This window comes from Mesocricetus auratus, unplaced genomic scaffold (assembly GCF_017639785.1).
Source record: "Mesocricetus auratus isolate SY011 unplaced genomic scaffold, BCM_Maur_2.0 Super-Scaffold_100676, whole genome shotgun sequence".
In the NCBI taxonomy this organism is placed as follows: Eukaryota; Metazoa; Chordata; class Mammalia; order Rodentia; family Cricetidae; genus Mesocricetus; species Mesocricetus auratus.
Genome location: NW_024429266.1, coordinates 177,709,249 through 177,733,083, shown reverse-complemented (window position 1 = coordinate 177,733,083; position 23,835 = coordinate 177,709,249). Strand labels below are relative to the sequence as shown.

At 44.2% G+C, this 23,835-nt stretch overlaps 1 long non-coding RNA gene across 1 annotated transcript; it reads right to left on the bottom strand.

Moving 5' to 3' along the window:
• Nucleotides 1-6,339: 6,339 nt before the first annotated feature.
• On the bottom strand, nucleotides 6,340-22,453 carry LOC121137087. The gene is made up of 2 exons (XR_005874309.1): nucleotides 22,163-22,453; nucleotides 6,340-8,758 (listed from the first exon to the last, which is right to left on the bottom strand). It is a non-coding gene; the product is annotated as an uncharacterized LOC121137087 (long non-coding RNA).
• Nucleotides 22,454-23,835: the final 1,382 nt, after the last annotated feature.

Here is a 23,835-nt window from a genome sequence, read left to right as displayed (position 1 = left end):
GCTTCCTCCGTCCTTGTACTGAAGAGAGTACTAGAGTCAACCCATCACGCTGGGTTTCCTGCCATCAGAAATGGATGCTTCCATTTGCGTCTTTTCCATTTTCTAATTTTTTAAACTTAGCATAAAAAGTAATGGGTTTCATTATGGAATTTCATACACATACATGTAGCATACATGTGCACATATGTGTATGTGCATACACACATGATTACAATTATTCTGGGTTCTTATCACCTCCCTCAGTCTTCTTCAATGTCTGCACCACAGTCAATGTTGGTCTTGTTCATTCCCACAAATGGTCCCTACTCTGCCTTCATGACACATGTATTCCCTTGCCTTGTATTTTCTTTCACAACTCTCTCCCTTTGGATTTCTTCTTCCTCTTTCACAGCGCGTGTGTGTGTGTGTGTGTGTGAATGGAATTCTTAATTGGTCTAGATAATAAAAAATTGGAGTCAGATAAAGAGGGAAATGCTGAGAGATCAGAGAGAAGGGGCAAGCCATAGCACTCCTTACCTCCTTAGTGTCTCAGCAGACAAGAGAGTGATTTCCTGTTTTTCCCTGATTATATCCTGTTTCTGCCCATTTACCTCACTTCCTGTCTGTCTGTACAGACCTCCAGACCTCTATGGTTAGCCAGTGGCAAGCTCCATTCTGGCTTTATTTGTACAAGCAAGATATCAGCACATGTGTGTTTGTGTGTCTGTGTATATAAATTCAAATTTAGATTCTTTATATGAAAGAAAACATGACATTTGTCTTTCTGTGTCTGGCTTATTTTGCTTCATATAACAGTGTCTGTTCCATTCATTTTCCCAAGTATGCTATGTCTCATTCTTCTTTATGACTGAATAAAACCTCATTGTTTACATGTACCACATTTTCTCTATCCATTGCTTTAACTAGAATCTGCTGGTTCTGTATCTTGATATTGTGAATAATACAGCAATTAAATATGGTGGTATGTTGGCCTAAGAATCCTTGCTGTATATACTCAGAAGTGGCATAACTGGATCATATAATAGTTCTAGTTTTAGTTTCCTGCGAAACCTCCATACTGATTTCCGTAGTGATGTCACCAGTTTCCCTTCATGTCAGCAGTCTATAAGTGCCAGCCACCCCCATCTTCACTAGCATTGTTTTCTTGATGATAATGTTTCTGACGGGGATGAGATGGAATCCCAAAGCAGTTTCAATTTGAATGTCCCTGGTGGCTAAGGATGTTGAACAACTTCTATATTATTGTTGATTATTTCTGCTTCATCCTTTGAGAAGTTAATTCTATTGTTTTGCTGTTTAATTTTTTGGGGTTCATTGCAGGTAACAAAGATTCTTTTCTCTGTTCTTTATCTTGAGCTTTGTATTTCTCTCTAAGGCCATATGGGGAGACTCAGACACTATATGGTAAAGGCTAGAAAGGAGCATCTGAGTTGAGTGACTGGGACAGAAAGGGCTTCTATAGTCTAGGATCTTCACCCATCCTGACCTGCAGGGATAGCTAGAGTAAAGCATAAATGGCAAAGGCAAACTATATTGAAGCTACTTTTGGTATCACTGGTACTCTTTTGCTAATCTTGGTTCAAAGCTTGCTTTATAGACAAATCAGAAAGTTCCATGGCAGGTGCAGACCTGAGTTCAAGTCTGGCCTTTTTTCAGAATAGAGTGGAGCCACATGGAGGACTATATGCATTTTACCTGAAGTTGAGATGATCTGAGGGTCAAGGACTATCATGCAAAGGACCAAGACTCAATAGATGAATTTTGTACCTGCTTTGCCCAGACACAGTTCAGATTCGGATCGAGTATGCAGCAATAAAGGGAAGACATGATGACATCAGAGTTGTGGTGCAGCACAGGATGGAAAGATGATGAAATAGAAGATTACAGGTCTGGGGCTTCCAGGCCATCAGTGCCTCTGTGCTGACATGTTAGATGAGAGCTGGCTGGAGTAAAAAACTTGTCCATGAAAGAATACCAAACAGGACAAGTGTCTGGATATTTGATGATTCCCAAGACCCCTTAAGTCAGAACCATCAGATGCAAAGTGGGAGTAGGATGGTGCCTGTGGACCAGGGTTCTGTGGTCTTATTGGAAAGTTTGGAATTATTTGCTCAATGCAGAGTGTTAAAAGGTGATTGTAGAACTGTATTTTTGTTTATGAAGAATGACTTATGTAGGAGGACACAGGGCAAGGTTGTGAACAGGGAGAACACAGGAGTCAATTGAAGAGTTGGAAAGCATTGTTTTGACTTGGGGATGGGCAGATAAGTATGTATTTATTCATTTAGATAGAACTATGCACAACATTGATTAGACTCAGAAATCAAATGGGAGCCTGTGGTAGAGCCCAAATGGAATGTATACCTCATGTTTCCACAATTACACTGAGAAGCAGTATGGTGGAGCGCATGGTGTTCAGTATTTGTGACATACACCTCCACTTAAAGGCTGCATGAAACAGGACCAGATCCTGAGACCTACATGAATGGATGTGAACAGAAGCCACAGTAACAGTACTGCCTGCCCAGATGTTGCTCATGGGCTGCTTGGAACAGAGCTGTCTCCCCAGTGCATCAGTGCCGGGGAACATCCATGCAGAGAGTGTCAGGGAGGCTCCAGTCTAGGAAGGAGTTTGGACTAATAATTTTAGAGCCCCCTTGTTCATTGTGATGTGGCATGATTCAGTACATCCATTACAGTTATGTTTAGCCACTGGTAGCCTTGGGAAAAGGAAGAGTTAAATTTTGCTTTCTTGAAGCCTGTCCCATGCAAATGGAGCTTCCACACAGCAGCTGACCAACACCAGGGCAGCACGTGTCGGCAGTACTGTGGGAACTGCAAACTGATCTGCTGGTCACGTGTGGTGGCCAGCTCTTTCCATGTGCCGAATTTTATTAAATTATCCAAGATGCCTGACACACAAATGCCTCTGTGCTTTTAATCAGTTACTAGTTTATGTTTTGTTTGTAAGAGAAAGTGGCCTTTGGAGACAAGGGAAGTAAAATTTGGTCAACATTTACTGTGATTCAAGAGCTGTTGTAAGACAGGGATAACTAGGTAAGCTGGTGGCAGTTAATTAAACTGGCTGGGTGACTGCTATGTCATCCCAGTTCTCAGCATAGGACACCCTCAGTTTAGACAGTTGCTGGCAGGAGGAGAAAAAAGTCCAATTATTTGGAAAGAGAAACTTCATTTTCTGGATATATGTTAAAAAGAGACACATTTGGAAATTCTGTAGAAATTACATCACACCTGGTATCTGATATTCTAGAGTCAGGGCCAAGGGACCTGCTTAAAAGGAAGCCTGGGCTCTCATGGGTCTATCATAGATGAACTTCCAAGAAATCTGATGTTAATGCAAACAGAGTCTTATCAACAAGAATATGGACAAGCTTGTACCAAATTTCACTTACAAGAGATTGAAAATATTTCAAACCACTTCTTCAGCATAATACTGGTACTTCACGTGGGGATGGCACTGGCTTGTAATGCTTCTGGGACTTGTTTTTAGTTTCTGAAATAAGTCTCCCAAACTCTGACTTTTGCATCTGACATGGAGCACAGAGCCTGCGTGTCACTAGTGGAGTCACAATCCTAGCCAGGGCATGTCCACCTCTTTAATTTTTGGAAAAGTAGACATTCGGAGTTCCTGATATTCTTATATTGACCAGGTTGGCTCCTTGGAGATTACTGTGTCATCTTGATTCTTTGAAATGGGTGCTGAATGAATCTGCTAAATACCCATGTTCTGAGACTTTGTTTACCCCTGGGGAAGAAAAGACAAACACCCTCACTCCTTTAAAACTCCTCAGTGACTGGGGGGAAATTTCAGAGTCATAAATGGTTTGATATGTTAACTAAAACAAGCTTTGAAATTGTGTTTCCAGACACAGTAATGAAAATGAGTACTTCTGAGGTTTATCTTAGCTGTTACAGTTACTGAGAGATTCAGCTAACATAAAATAGACTAAAAAAATGATGTTGTCTGAGGGCATTGCAATTAGATTGCTTCTCTTTCAGCTAAAGGTTAGAATCACAGATTCTGGTCCCATCAAGCTGAGGTCCCTGTTCAGTGTCCTGGTTAAAGATCATATCCCATGCTCCTCTTGTCTCAGGGATAATTGCACAAGTAGTTGTTAGAGATATTATGTTGTGGCCTTTCAAAGGTGTCTATCCCATGTGCATTTGAAGTTAGCAGAAGTTATGAACTGGGATGGGCGTGTTTATGTCTGCTTTAATGGAAATGGGTATTCCTGTGTTTTGTTTCAATAATTACTGTCAAGCTAAAGCATGATGAAGTAAGTGTATATAGTTTGCTACAGATCTGCCTCCCCTCCCACTAGCAGCCTCCACCAAGTAGAAATGGAGAACAAGGAACAATTAGACCTTTCTCTTCTAGTGCCCCATACATTGTTAACTTAATAGAGTAGAGCATATAAGACTCTGGGACTCAGCAAATGGTAAAGGATCAGAATCAGAAATGGGAATGCTCTACCACCCTTCATTTCAGTTTGTCATTTGGTCCCAGTTGTGGGCAATGAGAGTCCACATGTAAAGACCACACCTGGCATACACGGCCAGGGTTTCACACGGCATGCACGGTCAGGGTTGGAGTGCTGTGGGGGATGGTTTCTAGGTCAGTGCTAAGTCCTGCTCCTCCTGTTGTAAGTACAGAAAATCCCCGGTTTAGGACAGCATGATGCACACTTCCTACTTCCCATGGTGAGAAACCCATATGCACTTAGTAGAAGCCATTCCTTATGCTTTTCCTCAGGCTAGTACTGTGTGGGGCCATCTGCAAAGGTTAAACTTCACCTCTTAGTAAGTCAAGAGACAAATTAAAGGCCAAGATCTACAGTACAAGAGGTATTTGGGAAAGAGCTGGAGAGACCGTGTTCACATCATTACAGTACTTTGTTATATGTTGTATTTTATTACTGGCTTTTGTTGTTAAACTCTTCTGGTGCCTAATTTGTAAATGAAGCTTTCTACAGGTATAAGCAGAAACTGTAGACTTGGATCTGTGGCTCCAGGTATGCACTGGGCTCTTGATAATGGTGACCTCTGAATTAGGATAGAGGGTTCCTGATTGGATGCTGAGGATGCTAAGGTAACCTGGTCTTCTCTCAAGAGCAACACCATTGAGAGAATTTTCTCCCTTTCAAGGTTCCAATGGGAAACCAAAGTATAGTTCTACCACTGTTCTCTCCAGGGAACCAATAAGGTTTTGTCTATCCTTAGGCACATGAGTGAGGGATTACTAATGGGAGCATGGGTGACTCCAAAGCAGACATACTGGGGAATCTTCACCCAGGGATGATGGTTTCCATGTAGATGAGCCTCTTTTCCTTAGTCTCTCTGAGTCTATATACTCTAGCCCCTCCCTAAGACCCCATGCAGATAGGGCAGGATTGCATATACATGGCTTAGAGGAGTGTCTAGACACTCAGGTAGGGTTCCAGTGACCCTCTATCCTTACTTCTTCTAGGAGGGAGTGTCAGCAGTCTACAAGGCCAGCTGCGAGGACCTTTCCCACACAGACACAGCTGGTCTTAGGAAGATGGGTGTTCTGCTGGGAGGGTAGTGCTGTGTAACACCACTTACAGTGGGACAGTTTGAAGAGTGTCAGGGGGACAGCTGGGGTGCTTCAGAGGATGTCATAAATCATGAAGTCCCGTTACTGTCCTCTGAGCCATCTGCAATGAACATGCTGCATTTCAGGGAATTTCAGTATGGAGAATTTGTTTTAATAGATCCCTCTACTCCAAGTTGAACTTGCACACACAACACATTTAGTGGCATTTTGTATTTTTGGTTGTGAGCCTAGCCTTTAACGGCTGAGCCATCTCTCCAGCCCTAGTGGAATTTTGTATTTTTTTTTTGTATCTCTATGGATAGCCCAGGCTGTCCCAGAACTCTGTAGACTAGGCTGGCCTCTAACTCAGGGATCCATCTGCCTCTGTCTCCGGAGTGCAGGGATTAAAGGTGTGCGCTACCACCCTGAACGCTCCAGATCTTGGCTGTAGTATTTTAAACTGCTCAAGTGATGCTTGTGCTTGTGTCAGGAGTCCTCTCCAGAGCTCAGAACACTAGTCACCACCCAAAGCTTAACCAGAGCACAGAGACCCAGAGCAAGGATGTCCCAGGCACTGCTCAGTCACAGCAGGGTGGCTGTGTGGACTGACTTCCTGTAGCTATGGGTGCAAAATGAAGGGGCTGCTGCCAGGGTGATGACAAAGTCACAGCTCACGGACTAGTCATTTTGTCTAGATATTTCTAGCAAGGTCAGGAATGCCAGTCAACAGCAAATGCAGGAAATTATACAAGACCAAGAGCAGCTGACGGTAAAATCCATTCTGGGATGTTTTTAGCAAAAACAATCAAGGATCTAGCACTTTCCGGGGCTGGGGGGACTAAAATGGAATATGACTGGCAGCCAACACCAGCTCTCCCATCTTGCACGTGTGCTCTAAACGAGGAGAGATGGTCTAAAAATAATGCGTGGAGCCACAGGACTGGCGCTTTGGTTGTTTGTTCTGGTCTTTGCAAAGCGTCTTTGTCAGAGCTGAGGATTTCCTATCATCTGTATTTATAGAGTCCTTTATTCTGAAGATGTCAAAGTGTCTTCTCCCATTGCTGAGAACTAAGTGACTGGGTCTTCTCTGAGGGCGAAGCGGCTGGAGGTGGGTAATAAGCCGAGGCTGGGAGGAGGTGAGAAGGCCAGGCCTCTGTTCAATCTAGGAAGGCCAGCGCACGGTTCTCCGCACTAGCCGAAGGAAGACGGTGACTCCAGAGCAGCCCTGGCAGCCTGGAGATGGCTTTTCTGTATGGCACAGGAAACCTCTCATTTTGTTTCAGTGAATTTGCCTCCATTGTAACACGATATTGCAGAGCATTGTAACTTAGCTACTCCTGAAAAAATCCCCTCCAAACTCCTGGGTTTGATTTCCATGCAATAAAAACAAACGGACAAACAAAGCTGCTCTGGACTGTCTGGGTGCCATGAGGGCTAATTTGAGACATGGATCTGCATGGAAAGTCTCCTGGAAGCTAACACTAGTCAGGAACAGCAAGGAGAGCTGGCTCCTGCTGTCCCCAGCTCTGCTGGTGTCTGCATTCACCTGGCAGTGACCAGTTGCTGCCCCCTCCATTGCACACCGCATTCCTTTGCTGTCCTTGACATCAGTCACTGGTGACAGTTGATGGCGTTTCTGTAAGCCCAAGGCTATCTGAAAATCCAGGAAATAGTTTGGCGAGCCTCCACTTCCCCAGGTGGGGAGCTCTGGGCCTTCAGCTTGAGGGTGTCTGGCCTGCAAGGGAAGGCTTTGGGTGTTCTTGCCTCTGCTGGCCCTAGCTGGGGAACCCGGGCCTGCATCGTCTAGCCCAAGTGTGTCTTCTGGGACCCGGCCCCGTGGAAGCAGCTGCATCAAAATGGGTTCCACATCCAGTCTTACTTAAGGAATCCTTCAAACTTTTGATAGCCTGCTCTTGACATGGAATCAAGTTCAGCCCAAGTTTTTGTAATAAAATTCCTCTTTCACCTGAGTCTGCTGGCAGTTCTGAGAGTGTGATGGTGAAGGCGCATTAATAGAAGTAGACCAGCACTAGCCCCCAAGTTTTGGTTGTTACCTCTCTATCTACGTAGACCCCTAAATACTGCTTCATTCTTTTACCCTGACCCCTCCAGCAACAAAATCTCAAATTGCTGCAGTCACCAATTACGGGTCTGTTATTATAGCAAACTCTCAATGGGTTCTCATTCCCAAGTTCCCGAGGCACCTCACGATGGCTAAGGTCTCACTTCCTCTCAGTCCTTTGCCTCGTAACCACTGGGGCTATTTATCTTAATAAAACAATCTGAAATTGTAATTTTCCTTAAAACAAAGCAGAAGTAGAATTCAGAGGGCAGCGTAAGCGTTCGCCAGAAAGGGCTGTCCTGTGATGCTGGAGGTGATGATTTGGAAGACTTCAGCAACTTGGGAACGGAATCTGCTATAATGATTAATGAAAATTAAAACAGAGGCCATTAAATTGTACCACTTACTCTGTAATTTCATAAAAATAATAACAAATCATGTCAGGGTGGGGTAAGTGCCAACATAGAAACAATAGTTTCATTTCAATTATGGGATTAGAGTGATTTTCTTCTTCCACTATTCTCTGATTTCTCTGGAATGTGGTTAATAGAATGGGAACAATGCTCTTCCCCTCCCCTCCTTCAGGAATTACATGAGGTAATGACCATAAGGTGGCTTTCCCTTTGTTTCTACCTTTTCTGTTACCTCATTGTCTCCTTATGACCTTGTTCTGAGGACTTACGGAGTGGGTCTGGGCTGATTCCCTTCTCCCGCAGCAAGGCATGCTCGTCTTTCTTCTTTTCTTGTCTTCTAACCATGCCAGCCTGAGCCACAGATAACTGCTGCAGGAGACCATCCTCAGGGGCTCATCTTGGGTACCACGTGCACCTGCAGCGTGAAGGTCTCCATATTGTTTTCACAGGACTTCAACCCCATCAGAAACAGCTTTGCTATGTGACAGTTTATTGGGGAAGGAAATGTCCCAGGAATTTTTAGCAGTTCGGCGTGTTACAGAAGTTCACATCTCCTCTCTGACACCCACTCAGATTTCCAGCCACAGTGGTGGTCCAGCCCTCGGCATGTCCCCCTGGGATTCCCACTCTGGGTTCTGCAGTCATTCTGGTTTTAGTCTCTCTGTGGTGGATGCTTTCCAAGTCTTCAATTTTATGTTCCTAAATCATCTGGAGAAGAAAGAATGGTCTTTGTTTTTGTTTTGTAAAGATGAATCAATCATTCCTTCATGACTGAGTGGAGGCATCTTTGAAGGTCACCTCTCCAGGTGGAGGCTTAGGGAACACCAGATCCCCCACAGTCCTGTGCTCAGAATTGGAAAGGCCAAAATTCTGCTTTGGGGGATCTTGAACACATTACCTATTTCTTCCAGGAGTTGCCGAAACCTAGAAAACTGACTGTTACAAACATGTCTTATATTCTAGCCTCAACTCACTGATGTAAAGGGGCCTTGGAAATACATCCCAGATACTGACATTAGCATTGACTTTAGCATGGCTTGCACACTATAGTAGGTCACTGGAAACATTCCAGTCATCCCCAGTAGGAACCTTAATAAATTAGAGTTCCTCCCAGGAAAGAAGATCCTAATTTTTTAGAAAACCAGGTGCAGAGAACAGTGTGTGTCATTTGCACTGAGTTATACTTATGTGTGTGTTGACTTAGATGTACACAGAGGATTTCTGCACATAGTGGCGACTGGTAAGCAGAGAAACTGTAAGGCAGAGGAGAAAACACCATTGTTACTCTGTATTTCTTCAGTCCTTTCTGAGTCATTTGTACACATATACAGACACATTTATTTGCTGGAGGAATAATGTCTACTTACTGGGAATGCTAGGAGACCTTTCCATTTGGTTAGAATTCCTCTTGGGACTATAGTTTTCTCATTTTCATCTGCATTAAAAGGGGAAATAATTTCCATGCCTAGATCTCTGGGAAGCCCCCTCCCTCCCCTTCTCTCTTAAATTGCTTCAGGCTGCTGCGAACACATTTCACGTTTTCTTTCCTTACTTTTCAGCTGCATGTTCTCTGGGGGATTCACTTTGAAATTTTTTCTGGCCAAGAACTCACTCTGGCCTTTCCTGCCCCACCTGCAAAAGGTGGCAAGAAATTTAAAACACCATTAGCAGAAAACTGATTTTTTTCCATAGGAACTTGAGATGTGACATTTCCCTAAACATTGGCACTTGGGAAGGTGCCTTGAATATCTGGGTGTTGAGCAATAGGAAGACTGTTTTCAGCAGCTTGGTTAAATGGACCTGATATTGTTGCTTACATGTGTTGAGCAATAGGAAGACTGTTTACTGTTACAACTGATATTGTTGCTTACGTGTGACAAGTGTTAATGAGTGTATGATGTAAGCGATGAGTCAGTCAGTTCTTCACACTCAGGTGCAACCACACCCTTCTTTATTCGTCTACTCCCATCACACCTGATAGAGCATCTGCTCCCAGAGTTACCCAGAATGCATGCTGGGGTCCCTCCTCAGCTCAGCTGCACCCCTTCAATGAGATCACTGGCATCCTGGATCTCACGGCCTCTGGACATCTAGAAGGTACCCCAGCCACTGCTGCATCCCTTGAGCGCATGACCCCAGCATCATCCCTAGGTCACTGGATTTGAGGGCTACAGCAATGCTGTTCACACCACACCATCATCAGCCAGATGGCATGCATCCTAGTTTTCTCTGTGGCCATGAACTATATGTACAAATGTACAGGATGTTTTTTTTCCTTAAACAGAAAAGGAGACAACGTTTACTTGTGTCATTTGCTCTGCTGCTTAACTCTGACCTTCTCAAGGTCAACTCAAACGATTCTAGCCCATTCTTTGTAGATGGTCTCATAGTATTACATAGACTTTACTGTAATTTACATTTTAATCTCTTCTTTCCATCCCTTCTCCTTTTCTCTCTTCTTCCTTTTGTCTTTTTTCTCCTGTTTTCTATTTTTTTTCCTGCTTTCCTTCTTTTTTCCTCACATTTCCCCCAGGCCTCACAAATATTCTACTAGAATCCCTTTATCTTTCAGGCACTGCTGCTGCCTCCACTGGGGGCTGCAACTGGGAAGAGACATCTCTGGGGACACTTACTGTCAGAAGCTGTTGTAAAGCACACAGATCTGCAGTGACCAGCAGGGAAGTGACGTCTTCTAGGGTTCACAGCTGCACAACTTTACACAACACATCCTTACATAGTAATATCAGTATTTATACAAGATCAGATTCCCAGTCAGTGTATATATACACACACATTAAATTGTAATAGCTTCTGTCAAATTATATTCCAGAAAAAGCTCTACTACAACAATGTGTGCAACTCACTGCCCACACCCTCAATAGAATGGCGTTCTAATATGAAGATAAATGCTGCAAAAATAGCTTTATTGTTTTACTATAAAATGAAATAAGCTCATTGCCAAACATCCTCAGAGTCCCAGTAGCCCGAGACACTCATTGTGAACACTCAGGTCATAATGCAGCATTTCTTATGTCTCTCGACACAGATGTCAATATGAGGCTGGGAAGTACTCAGTACTGGCTCTCTGGCCTCTTTGAGGGTAACAAACAGAGTTATCACTTTCCGGGGGACACACGTTACCCCCTCATCCCGTCTCGGGAAGCACATGTCACCTCCGAGCCTCACCTTTGCAAGTGAATGGCCCTTTGCCCACTCTTCATTTCATGCAGTGTGGCGAGGGAGCTGCACTGTCTGGGGTTGCTCAGGTCTGCGTCCCTTCCCTTCTCTGTCGGGATGGAGGTCCAGCAAGCTGTCTGTGCTAGTGGGTTGTTTCAGTCTCCCCTCTTCCCCTGCTCCTGCCTGGCTTTCATGCTGTACTTCATTATTATTTCCTTCTACCTAGTTTAAGTTTCTCTTGCTTTCCTCCCCCTCCCTTCCTTTTTCAGTGTCGGGTGAGTCCATAATATTCTCTATGTCTAATCTAGTTATTTATTTTAAACTGGCAAAATTCTATATACTCAATAGTGAGTACACCCTGATGTTTTGAAATACTTTCCCCCACTTTTCTTGAAGGGAGAGCTGAGGTTGTTGACTTGAGGCTTTTTTCCCCTTTATTCTCTTTTCTGATGCAGGATTTTATTGTGATAAAATGTTCACAAATTCTGCTTTAGCCAAACACCACAGATTTCATCAAGTTGTCTTTCCTTCTCTCTCTCTCCCCTCTTTCCTCCCCTCCTTTCCACGCCTCTCCCATCCTTCCCCCACCCATCTCCCCCTCCTTTGTTCTGGGAAACACAGCAGGGCCCTGCACATGCAAGGCACGTGCTCTTCAACTGAGGTAACCCCAACCCCTGCATCTTCTCTTTCAATCACCTCAGAATCTTCCAAAGGCTATTTTGATTTCTTCCTTGCTCCAGGAGTCATTGATAAGTGTGTTACTTCTCTTAAAGAACAGGGATTTTGGAGATGCCCTTACTGTATCTGAAGTAGTCCCAGGCAGTCAGAGAACTTTTTCTGTGTGCATTTGCATCTGGGGGTCCTTACTCATGGACTTCGAAAAGTCTGTACATTCTGTGCCTATCAATTAGATTGAAATTGATCGGTAGCTTATTTCAAATCTGTATTTTTTTTTACTGCTTTCTCCATCTGGTCTAGTAATCACTGAGCTATGAATTTGGTTCAGTTATCGATTTGTCTGTTCCTTCTCAAGCCTGCCAGTGTTTCCTTGGGTATTGTGAGCTGTCACCTGAGCTGTGGACCATGTCATCCTAGCACTGCAGAGAGGTGATCTTTACCGTTGCTAGGCCTCATTGCTCAAAGTCCATTTCCATGTTACTTATGCAGAAGTCTATAGTTCTTGTGCACCTTTTTTTTCCCAAGAAGGTATTACTCATGTTGGAATATACTCATGGCTTGCCCTCGGTCCCGTCTTACACCTTCCCAGGCTCTAGACTGCTTACTGGAGGGTGTGGTAAGTTGAAGCCAGTTGTCTTGCTATTTGTGTTCTACTTGTCTCATTTTTTTTTTCTTGGTTTCCTTCACTCTTTTTGGGAGGAGAGTAATTACTCGCTTAATTGATTAACTTGATTTCCCTTTGACTTCTATCCTTAACTCTTTGCTGTGCCTTCCCACCCCCCACCCCGTGGTTGCTTAGTTTATAGTGTAGACAGGCATCTGCATCCGTGGGTTTGGCATCTACAGATTGAACAACCCTAGGCAAAAAATTTGAAAAATACTCGCATCTCAACGGACACTGTACAGTTCTTTCCTTGTGATTTACTGAGGAATACATTCCCACAATGATTTACATTGTAGCAGGAATGGGTGTAATTGAGGTTATTTCAATGTTAGCACACCAGAGGTGTATCGTCTATGTGCAAACACAAGGCCATTTAAAATTTCTGTTGTTTAAATTTGATTTTGCTGGGTTATGTTTTGAAGGACGATTAATAGATAATCTACATCAGGCTAAGGGATCTGTCTTAGAATGTGTATCCCTTGCTGTCAACACATGGCAATTGGGAAGTCACAGAGCTCATCTGGCACCCTACTCCTGCTGCATTGTGCCCTGCTGGGAAAAGATGTCAAGGGCAGTATTGTAAATAGTGCATAGTTTCCTTTTTAGGATACAAGCTTTTACTTCCAGAGGCATCTATCCCGGGGTTTCTTAATCTATAATCCTTTTATTTGGACATATTAAGACTACATCATATTTAGTTTTCTTTCACTGTATGACACTGAACCAAATGTGTCCCTTGTCACACAATTTTTCTCTAGTTTCTTCTGGAGGAATGCTAGATTTTTCCTGTTAACATTAGATTCTATTTTCTTTCCCACTCTTAAAAACTCATTTTACCCTGCTTTTAATTCTGTATTTATTTCTATCTAGCTTTTTACTTTTGTGTGTGTATGCAGGTATGTATACACATATGCAGGTATGCACATATGTAAGTATGCATGTATATGGAGGCCAGGGGTCAACCTCTGGTGTCATTCCTCAGGATTCACCTACTTTATTTTATGGGCAGAGTCTTTTGATGGCCTGAACCCCACCTGGTATGCTAGGCTGGCTAGCTTGTGAGACCCAGGTAGCCTGTCTTTACCTCCTTAGCACTGGAAAGACAAGTGCATACCCCCAAACCTGACTTTTAAAATGCGGACTCTAGTGTTCAAATTCAGGTCCTCATGCTGTGGGCCAGCAGTTTAGAGACTGATATGTCCACAAAGTCCAATTTTTCCCTGAATTTCTTATCACTCTTTTTTTGTTTGTTTGTTTGTTTGTTTTTTCGAGACAGGGTTTCTCTGTATTGTTTTGGAGGCTATCGGTCCAGCCCAGCCTCGAACTCACAGAGATCCGCCTGCCTCTGCCTCCCGAGTGCTGGGATTAAAGGCGTGCGCCACCACCGCCCGGCTTCTTATCACTCTTAATCCTTTCTTGGATGTAGTAAATCCTACACAGGTCATCAACTGCTTAGCTTTCTGCATGCTATGGTCATTTTTTTCCTTTCCCTTTCTCCTTTCCCCTATACATTCTATACCTCCTCTTCCTCCCCCTGTTCTTCATCTATTGCTGAAACATTGCTTAAAGCTTTGATTAATATTGGACTGCGTGACTTTTAAAGACAATGATACTGTCTTTGAGCAGTATCAGTTCTATTTGAATTGATAATAAGATGATGTGGGTAAAATTTTCTTTTCTTTTTTTTTTTCTCAGTGTCCTCTTTAGGACAGAAGCTGAAAGAATGCACTAGACTTTAGATTTGGCTTAGAGTCCAAGAGCCCAGTGAAGTAAACTGACATCAGAACCCTGGTTCTGGTATGATCCCATGAAGTCCATAAGAAGATACTAACGAAATGCTGCTCTACTAGGTGCCTGCCTGGACCGTATTACACATAAATACAAAGTTACCATTGGCCTGTAGATCTTAGGCTGAAGGTTTCAGAACTGACCAAGCTGATATTTGTAGGGCAATGCTTTTCTTTCGGGGGGGAGTCAAGCATTGCACTTTGCCTGAGTTATCACAAGTGTTTTAATACTAGGGCACTTAGGCTCTCTTGAATGACTTCAGAATAATGACAGTTATTATAAATTAAAAATCCATGCTTACAACCAAATTCCCAGAAGGGTGACTCTAAGGCCCCAGACAGACATCTATGCTTCAAGGAGCAGACTGGGGAGGAAGGTCCCCAGGCAATGCTGCCATTGATGAAACATATCTGTGCAGACGTCTAGTTCAAAGTTTTCCTTTCCCAAACATTTCCTGCCCTGCTGTGGGGGCTGAGCTCCCACGAGATACATTAAATATATGCAATTCAGGGAGGCCTGGGACTCTCGGTGGCCCTAGAGGCAGAAAGCGATTTGAGGAGGTTAGCGGGTCCCCAATCACTCTTGTTCCCTTGGCACTGTGACATTTTATGAGGAGTTCACACTCATGCCTGTCAGAGCTAAATGGTGACAGGCTGATGTGGTGTCATTTGCTAATATCTGAGGTTCTTTATTGCTACAGATATACACATGTGAGAGACAGTTCAGTCTCCCAACTGCTTTCTCTACCTGACATTTTGTTCACTGGATGATGGACAAAAAGCCCATTTCTTTCATTGGCTGCCTTCAGAGCAGTGTTGGCCACCATCCTATATCTCTTATTGCCCCTCAGACATTAATTGAACTTCTGTTCTTAATGTTCTCTTGCCACTGCTTGATCTAGCCCATAATCTTGTGTTTTTAAAGACTAAGTGGATCAAGAGAGAATGGCTCATAAATGGCCTACGTGTAAACATGGAATAGATGCTAGATTTACATTCAAATTGACTGGGAGCCTCAGTTAGACTTAACAAAATGAAAAACCCTTCTGGATAGTTTAGGATATAGAAGGTGGGATGCTCTCCAGCCCACTGTTCTTGCAAGGTGCCAGCATGGTCAGTCACCTTGCCTCCGGCCATGGCCGACTGATTCTAGGCAGAGAAAGCTAATCCCTACTCAGCAGGTTACATTCCCTTCTTAGGACTGTTGGCATTGGTGGAGATGGAAACATGGGATCCCAGAACAGAAGCCTAGACTCACATTACTGGCTTCGGACTCTCTCAAGGTCTTACATTCTCTTAGTCCTACTCTTTATATCTGGGCCTCTGGGCTTCAGCATCTAATGATCGCCAACCCTGACCCCTGGTGTGAGGCATTTGTTCCCACAGACACCTGCAACACAATTCCACCAACTACCCACAGAATCTAGGACTCTAAACCCGCTGTTTCAGGGTGCTCAGGACCCATTGAGAGGGTCACAAAACTCAGCTTATGAAATAAAAATGCAGACAGAAGTATGTGGGGCATTTGGCATTTTGAAGTTCAACAAATTAAACATAGATCTTCTTGTGTCAATGAGTTAAAAATGTGTGGAGACTTTGGAATTACAGCTCTGACCTGAGTTGTATGCATTCATCTCAACACTTAACAATGGTTAATCATGTTAGGGTCCCTATGTAAAGACTTGGTCCCATGTTCCTGCTGGATTAGTGATGGCTGAGCCTTTGGAAGCTGGGACTTCCAAAGTGGGAAGTCCTATGTTATTGGGTGTGGCTTTGAAGGGGATTATGAAGTTGTAAACCATACTCTTTGTCTTCCCTGATCTTTCTCCTTCTCAATGAGGTGAGCAGCTTGTCTCACCACACAGTCTATCCATAGCATTCTGCTTCATTACAGGCTGGAGAGCAATGGGGCTAACTGACCATGGACTAAAACTTCCAAAACTGTGAGTCAAAACAGACCTTTTGACTTCCAGACCTACTCATCCATCTTAGGTATGCACACACACACACACATACACACACACACTACAATTGCAAAATATCCAGTCAATACAAATTAATCAGTACAATTGATTAATCTTAGTGTCAAGGGAAGTAAACAAAATAAGGAACTTTAGTCATTCTCAAGCAGTTTAAACTAAACTGATTCAGTGACAATTTATTCTTTCAATAAAACTTTTATTTTGGTTTATTAAGACAGGGTTTGTCCATATATCAACCCTGGCTGTCCTAGAACTTGCTCTATAGACCAGACTGGCCTTGAATTCACAGAGATCTACCTGTCTCTGCCTTCTGAGTACTGTGATTAAAGGGGTGTGCCACCACCACATGGTACTCAATAAAACTTTATTAAGAACAATTTCTCAGTAGGTTATGATTTAGAGGAGACAATGACAGGAGTAAAATGTGGTGCTGGCACTGAGGAAACTTGGGGTGGAAGTCAATTCTGAACCCTATCAGATGTGTTGATGACTTGAGGAAAGATTTTGGAGCATGAGCTGGAAGGAAATTAAGCTGATGTTATTATAATGGAGAGTGAAGACACTAGGGACATCATGCTATTGTGTAGTGGGAAATCCAGGCTATGGTAGTGGTGTTGAGCATAAACAGAAGTTAATGTCTTCCAAGAGACACATGAAATAGAGATTGGAAGAGTAGATGGTTGGGAGGTGTGTGGGTGAGGAAAAATAGGAATACAGCTTGTATCCCTGATTTGGTGATCTTGGTAGATGGTGACAGAGATGGAAAAGCGGCCTTGTGTGGGAAGTTCAGTTCTGTCTTCTTACTCTGGATGACTTGATTAAATGATTGGGGAATCATTCTCAAAGAAGATGCTAATGGAATCTCTGCAATTGGACATGAGCTCCAGAAAAAAGTGATTGGGAGAGGAGAAACTATCTTAAGAATTATCAAAATGTAAATGAAAACCCAAGAAGAATGTGAGAGAAAGCTGAGAGGGGATAAAGAAGTTGACAGAAATCTGGTGAAATGTAGGGAGAGGGAGGAAGAGAGGGTGTGCATTAAAGGGGGCCATTTTGTCACTAGAAGTCCAATGCGCTATCCATTGCGCCACAGGACCACATAAAGGGGGGAATCTTGGTTGGACATTGCTGAAGTGGGAAGGAAGAAGTGTACCGTGCTCTTACTAGGTGATTTCTAGCTTCTCTGAGCAGCAGAAAGTTGTCTGATGCAAATGATCTTCAGAGATTTGAGGAGAGGAATTCTGGGCACCTTGCCAGCATGATGTAGGAGGCAGGATGGGATAATCTATGTACTATGCTTTGAATGCTGCCTGGCAAGATTAAACTCCCAATAAATGTTGCCAGCTATTGTAATGGTACCAAATTGTTTGACCCTGTGGAATTGTTTTTCTTGAACAGTGATTAACATCTGGGATATAAGCACAAGACAGTTGGCAGTTGTATTAAGTCGGATTGGGATTGTGTTAAATTGGGAGATGGAGGAACAAGGAAACCACGGAGATTGGCAAGTGTGGCAGAAATACTGTTCTGTGCAATCGTAAGTGGATTAGAAACACAAACAAACGAAGATATAAGGAGTTGCTAGATAACGAGAAAGTGGATGGTTCTTGAGCCAGTGAGTTTGATGGTGTTAAAACATTGGTGCAGAGGGAGTAACTGACTGAAAGGAACCGAGAAGAGAAGGTGAAGAGAGAGTGGGTGTCTAGAGCTTGGATTTAGGAACACAGTGGTAATCATTGATGACAGCCTTTTGGAGAGGCTATGGACAAGTGGCAAGGAGGCCAAGGTCCCTAGAAATGAGCTGATCAAAGAACTGACAACTTACCCAGAATGATGACAGGGTTTGGGGAAGAGGGGACATCTGGTGGGGCATTGCAGGCACTAAGAGATAGCATCAGGGATGGGTGATTTGTCTTATCATGGTCAGACTTTTCCAGAGAAACAGAACCATCATACGAAACACACATACACACACACACACACACACACACACACACACACACACACACACACACAGAGAGAGAGAGAGAGAGAGAGAGAGAGAGAGAGAACAGACACAACAGACACACAGGCACAGACAGACAGAGAAACACACACACACTTTACTCAGCCCCCTCATACATGGAGTCTGTCATGAGAATAGAATTCTGTGACAACGAGGCTGAGATTTCTATGGTCTACTGTTTGCAAAACTGGAGAATGGGACAAGAATTCAGTCTGAATCCATAGGCCTGCGAGCCAGAAGTGCTCAGCCATCTTGGGCAGTTCTTGTGATGGTGAGTTATTATAAAGCAAGGACACACTACACACTTGAGCTATTCCGCAAGTGGTCAGCTCCCTTTCTGTTTCCTTTTTATGTTTTGAGCAGGGGAAGCCTCTTGCTAGGGGTCAAGGTTTGTTCTATTTGGAATCTCTTGTCACCAGAATTGTGAACTAAGTAGACTTCTCTCTCTCTTTTTTTTTTTTATAAAGATACCTTGTTATAACAATAGAAAATGGACCAAGATACTCTACCTATTCCAGAACACTGGATGTGGCTTCTTGGACAAAGACCAGAGATGTAGGGCAGCCTGGTCACAGTAAGTCAAGGGCATAACAAGAGAGTCTGGGTTGACTGGCCTTGGTAGAAAATTGTTAGATAGACTATACGAGGCCATCCAATAGAAACTATCCCTGGGATGCAGGTGTGACAGTAAGAAGTGGATTAAGACTGATAACAGTTATTAAGAGTAGGGCCAAGTTGGGAGGGTGTGGTTATGCCATGGGTGAAGATTACTAAAAATACAGTCCTCTCCAACAAACAATAGAATGGATCCTCCACCTACTCGCTCACCCAGAAATCAGGCCACACCCCTGCAATCATGCTACACTCCTGCAGTCTCTCTCCTGGACAGAGTTGATGGCAAAAAATGCTGTGGTCTTGTAGCAGTCACAGAGCTGAGTTCTTTCCCTCCTCCTTGAGGCTGCAGGCAGAGCCTGATCCCATCTTTACAGCCAAGAGCCAAGGCAACCTAAATTAAAGCTAGTCTTTATCAGACCCTCATTGTACATATGTGGTTAAGTCATATGGTATGCAACTTTGTTGGGGAAGTCCTGTTATTTGCCTGTGCATTTGTCAATAAAGTACTGTCTGGCCAATAGAAAACCTAGATAGGAGGGACTAGGAGTCGAGGAGGATTCTGGGTAGGAGAAACACAGGAGAGTCGACATGTGACGCCATAGGGGTAAGAAGCCGGGAACTATTCTCCGGTAAGAAACATATTTAGATTAACAATTATGGGGTAATTACTTAAGGCAGAGCTAGCCAGTAAGGGACAAGCAAGGCCAACAGCTTCATAATTAATATAGCCTCCTGTGTGTTTATTTGGGACTCAAGCGGATCTAGAACCAGGCTGGCGCGGCAGAGCCCAGGTGACTGGCGGGGGATAAACCAAAGCGGCTAGCAAAGGAAAAAGCTTCCCTTAACACAACTTATTTCCCTCCAAAAAGATAGATACCCCCTTTCTTCTTTGGAACTGAAGGGTCTGTCTCCCTTGAGGACCCTATGGGTCTGTCTATGTAAACTTCTTGATCCTTGGGAACTGAAGTGAATTGAAGCTTTCACGCATAAGGACCCCTGCAACGATATTCACAACAGCTAACACACACACTCTCTCTCTTTTTTTAAGACAGGGTTTCTCTGTATTGTTTTGGAGGTTGTCCTGGAACTCGCTCTGTAGACCAGGCTGGCCTCACAGAGATACACCTGCCTCTGCCTCCTGAGTGCTGGGATTAAGGTTTGTGCCACCAACGCCCAGATGATAGCTAACTCTCTTAATAAGGCTCCATTTGGAAGGGTTATTTTGTCTCAGCTTTCTTTTTGCAAGCCTATAGCACATTTTATCTTCAACAATGTCTATTTTGTGCTAAATATCTCGAACTATGCCGTCTTTCTTGACATTCCCGGTCACTTTGGCAACCTTATCAATAGGAATTATTGCCACAAACCTGGGTCCTGGGAACCTGATTAGGGTGATGAAGAAAGGACAGACACATAGACACATGTGCAGAAAAGCTGGGATCTGGTGGGCTGTGCATTCTGATGGAGATGTACCAGGAGCCTGGAAGCTCAGTGCATTTATTATACACCACTGGGTGAGGAGGCATCTTCACTGCATAGAGCTGAGCCAGGAAGAGGTGGGTTAGCTAATCTAGGTAGGAAATCTCCGTAGGCGAGCAGTCTTCCTGGGAAAAGGAGCTGCAGCTGATAGTTTCTGCACACACTGGTTTTAGCTCAAGGTTAATCATGCCTAACATCTGTACTTGGACAAGGGGAAGGCTTTGCCATTCCCATGAGTGTGAGGCATTGGAATTCTTGACATGGCTGTGTTCACATCATATTCACTCAGGACTTTATCTGCTCCCCACAGCTTATTATATTTCTGTGATGAAAAAGCAAGGCTCAGTGATATTAAGCAATTTGCCCAGCTATCATAGAATTATTAAACCTTGAAGCCAAGATGCTAAACTAAGTTCCTGAGGCACCTTACATTTACTCAGGAAAATGTGGCAAAAAGATTAAGAAGTCTCCATGATCACCACCTACACAATGTGTCAAGACAGAACTTCAAGCTTGGAAAACAGGCAGGGAGGAAGAGCGGTGGAAATAGGTGTGGCCATAGCAGGCTGGATCCAAGCCAATGTCAGTTTCCTGGGAGCACGTATGGGGGTGGGGGGGTCTATTCTTTGCGGGAGTGGGGAGTCTATTCTTGTGGTTGGGCAATAGCAGACATTTCTACTGAATGAAGGTGAATAGGAAGGCAAGGTCATACTCGCTTCATCTGAGCTGGAAGGCACCTTGCCCGAGGGATAGGACAGGGTGGCTACTCATGAGAAAGGTCTGCAAAGACAGGAGAAAGGACAATGCTTCTGCAGATGAGCCACTTGCCAATCATTTGGAACATGGAGAGATTCTACAGAGCTTGTCGACACAGTGACAGCCTTGAGACCATGAGTCCTGGGTGCCAACAGGCATAGAGGACTGTACTCTTGCAGCTCGGGGGCACTAGCCTGAGTCTGCATGGACTACGGGGGCTGCCCTGTGCCCACCGCTTAGGGCTACAGAGAAAGTTGGTGATACCAAGTCAGAGGACACAAACTGATGAGGAGTTCCGTATTCAGTTTACCCATTCAAATGTCAGAGGTGAGGATGGAGGATCTGTTGACCAGATGTTTGCTGACCAGGTCAGTTTGTGGCTCGCATGAAGATGAAGTGATGAGCAGGCGTTTGAGTCAGGCAGGTGATAGACCCCAAGGAATGTGAAGTTAGAGACCGAGAAGCTTTCATCAGACACTCTGCCGTGCTGTGGAATGAATCTGTTATGATCCACAGACAGCTCTAGACCCTGCCTAGTTTGTATGGGAGACATAGACCTAAAATGCCTGCACGGGGCATGTGTTCTCCAGGTCCCTGGCATCTCACAGCTGGACAGCCCAGCTTCTGTGTATGACCTGCCTGGGATGTGAGCATTCCCAACTTGCTGTTGATCTGTACGTACATCTTGAGGTATCCATCAGCCTCACCCTTGTATTCATGCACTGGACCAAATGGCACCCTTCCCCTCACCCTGCTGCAACCTCTCTGAGGCCAGGGAGCCCTGCATGATAAGGGAAGGGAGCTCCAGTAGGAAGAAGGAACAAGATGAAGGCTGACTTGCACAGCAAAGACTAAGCCAGATGGAATTCCACTGTGGCTCAGTGGGCAGCATATTAGTCGGGGTGCTGTAAGGAGACAAGAGCTGATAGAGTGGATCTATATTAAGGGGGATTTATTAGATTGCCTTACATACTGTGGCTCTTGTAGTCCAACGATGGTGTCTACACTGGAGAGGCTGAGAATCAGCAGTCGCTCAGTCCATAAGGCTGGATGTTTTGCAAGCTCCAATTTGGTTCTAAGGGCCTGGAGGATTCTTGGAGAGCTGCTGGTCTTCAGGCTACTTTGGAAGCCTGAAGAATTTAGCTCTAATATCGGGACAGAACTTACCAGTAAGAGTGAGGGCAGCAGGCAAAAAGTGAAAGTTTCCCTCTTCCACGTCCTTTTATGTGGGCTGCCACCAGAATGTGCTGGCCAAGTTTAGGGTGGGCCTTCCTGCCCTAATCTGATCAAGAAAGTCCCTCACAGGATGCCCAGCAGCTTGGGTTTTAGTTGACTCTAGATCAGGTCACATTGATAATCAAGATTAGCCATCACGGCCTGGCAGCTCTTGCACAGGCTTCCTAGTTTCATGCTGCTAGCTGTACCATTGGGCAGAGCTTATTGAATAAGCCTGGCAGAGAATGGGAGCAATGGCTACTTCAGCATTCTTCAAGTTTTCATTTTATCAACACATAACTGTGTGTACTTCCACAGTTCCGTGTGAAAATGTCATATCTGCTGCTATGAAAGAGCAAATGACAAGGACTATAGCATTTCTTTCTCTTTGTTTGCTTTTCAGTTACATAGTCTAGGCTGGCCTGGAACTTATAGCAATTCTCCTGCCTCAGTCTTCCAGCAGTTGGGATTACGGGAATGCACTATCATGATCAGCAGCATCTCTGTCTTAAACATTTGCCATGTGTTCATGTTGGGAGACTTTAAACTCCTCCATTGGTTCTTTATACATTCCGTGGTAAAGTAGGAGCTGCAGTCCCCGCTGCTCTGTGGAACATGGGAAGACACCAGACTCTGATTGGTTGTGTTTTGGTCTCTGTTGCCCAGCTTCCCTCCAGTTCCATCCTGGACCAAGCAGTCTTCTGCTTTCTGCTTCTATGAAATTGACATGTTAGCTTTCATGTGTGCTCCAGTTTGCTTTCCGTTGTGCTAAGAGACAGGACCAAAAACAACCTGTGGAGGAAATGGTTTATTTCACCTTACAACTGATAGTCTATTAAGATGGGAACTCAGGGCAGGAACTGAAGCAGCCACCTGCCCAGGGGATGGAACCACCCATAATGGACTGGGACCTCCCACACCTATCCTTTATCAAGAAAATACGCCAGAGATTTGTCTACAGGCCATCTGATGAAGGCAGTCTCTTAATTATGGTTCCCTCTTTACAGACAACTCTAGTTCATGTTAGGTTGAGAGAAAAAGAAACAGACCCACACATGTATGAGGACATTATGTCTTTCTGTCCTAACTTATTTGATTTGACATGTCATCGTGTTCCATCCATGTTGCCCCACTGACAAGATTTCATTCTTCTTTCTGTTGAATGATACCCCATTGTACATTACTCACTCATCTGTCATCAGACACCTCTACTGGTCCAATAACTTGTCTGCATGAAGAGTGATGCATCCAGAAGGGACCATGCATGTTTATTCGCAGGGCTGGTAGGGTGGTGCCACTGAGAGTCATGGACTGGGTCTTGAGGGGAGGGAGGCTTCAGGGAAATAGGAAGAGGCCAGCAGGGCTGGGAACACTGGATCCAGGAAGGGTGCTGCTCTTCATAGAAGTTGTTTGTCCCTCCTGTTAGT